Source organism: Engraulis encrasicolus, chromosome 6 (assembly GCF_034702125.1).
Source record: "Engraulis encrasicolus isolate BLACKSEA-1 chromosome 6, IST_EnEncr_1.0, whole genome shotgun sequence".
NCBI lineage: Eukaryota > Metazoa > Chordata > Actinopteri > Clupeiformes > Engraulidae > Engraulis > Engraulis encrasicolus.
Window position 1 is genome coordinate 16,498,181 of NC_085862.1, and position 2,200 is coordinate 16,500,380.

Below are 2,200 nucleotides of genomic sequence, written 5' to 3' on the forward strand. Positions count from 1 at the left end.
GGAATAGTAATGAGACTCAGCTTGTGAGTGTGGTTTTCTCCATTCTAATGTAAATATATTTGCATTCTAGACTAAACTTTACTTCACCTTACACCAACATAAACAATTTGAACAGATTTTGAAATCATGGTCATTCACCAACATATGTTCCTTCACTGTTGAGTAGTGTTTACTAGTATTGTTATAGTGTTATATAGAGTACAATGTCATTCATGTGAAATGGATCAGACTGAACAAAATCTGAAAGCGTGATTGATTGTCAGACATACTAATGTCATGTCACCCAGAAATAGCTGTGGAACATCACATGGTTACTGCAGCCCATCTGCGTCCTGCACTTTAGAATCTCTCCTCTTCCTTTTCACGTCTCTCCTGTTTCTGTGTTTTAAAAAAAACAGCTCCTGATGTTACACTAAGTTGGTGAAATCAGCCTGATTAGATACCTGCATGCCGCTGCCAAATCTCCTGAGACCAACTGACGCCTATTCTATCCCACCGAGGAGCCCAAGACTGCACGTATCATAGACACCTTACGCACACAGACACTACCCCCCTTACACACCTGTGTGGCAGGATCACGGCTCCTACCAGCCCTGCCTGTTTTTCTCACACCTTGTGTGTGCGTGTATGTGTGCGTGCGTGCATGAGAGAGAGAGAGAGAGAGAGAGAGAGAGAGAGAGAGAGAGAGAGAGAGAGAGAGAGAGAGAGAGAGAGAGAGAGAGAGAGGTGGTGGCACTCATAATCAGACAATGCAAATGTTTGACTGTCACACTTATAACACTTTACCATATGTGTGTCTCAATCATGTTATTACATTGCCATCAAAACAATTAAGGTATTCATTTGTGTCTTGGCATTATACAGCATAGCAGTAGGAGAACTTTTTAAATATGAACATTGTAATCATGTTATCATGAACATTTCAGGAAGCTACTTACAATGATATTAAATGAATTATGTTAAAATTATATCAGCAGAGGAGAAAATTAAAGATAAGGGTTTCAATAGCTATGGTAGGCTACATATTATTACTGGACTTGTCTCGGCCGTACATAATTTGTTGAAGATGAACAGCCATTGCTGTATAACTGCTGAATGTCTGAACTATAGGAAGCACAAGACGTTTCAAAAGAATTTCAGAACACTCTTTATTCAAACTTCCATTTCTCCATCAACAAAAAGTAACTACAATAATTTCTTCATAACAGTTTCTAATACAAATAAACAAATACAGAAATAATGAGTTAGCTGTGATTTTTACACATCAGCTTTTTGTGGTCATCCATGCTAAACAATGTAACACAGGCAGGCTTATGCCTTCCTTGTTCAGTTGGAGCAGAGATTTGTCATATTTATGACACAAAAACCTCAGACCGTTAGCCCAACTCTGAATCCCAGCGCAAAGGCCTCTTAGCCCTAATCCAAACCCACTAAGCCTGGACGCCATTCCACAAACCCATTCCAACATCGAGACACACGACGCCACACACACACATGCACACAAGCGTGCGTACGCACACACACACACAGACACACACACACACACACGCGCGCACACACACACAGCAGCCTTAAGCCTGTGGTCTGTCAGTGTTACGAGGACAGATATAAGAAGCGTGTCAGAAAATAAATATATAAATATTTATACTTGCCTTTTTATGGACAGTTTCAGGGCATGCCATTAAAAGTATGTAGGTGTATTTGACTGAAATGGGTGCAGGGTGCATGAATGATTAACACGCTATGCCATTAACTCCGGGCAGGCAGACCTGGACGTCAATGCCCCCCGAGGACAGGAGAGCACAGGAGAGGCCAGTCAGAGGTAGACGTGCATGCCATGCCACAGGAAATCACATGGAGACATTTGATGGGGCTTTGATTTCACGTTTTAAACATGTAATTATGTGTATGTTATGTATACGCACATGCGTATGTACATAACCGGCCCTAATACTTGAAATGTTTTGTTTCATAATAACAGGGAAAACACAACCAACTCCAGAAATGCTTTTGCTTTTGGTGGATTACTTTTACTCTGAAGTAGACATGCATGCATGCCATGCCACAGGGACTAACATTTGATTAGGCTTTGATTTCCATTACCTGTATGTTATACATAACAGGCCCAAACAATTGGAATGTCTCGTTTGGTTATACCTGGGTAAACACACCCAACTCAAGAAATGCTTTTGTTGTTGTT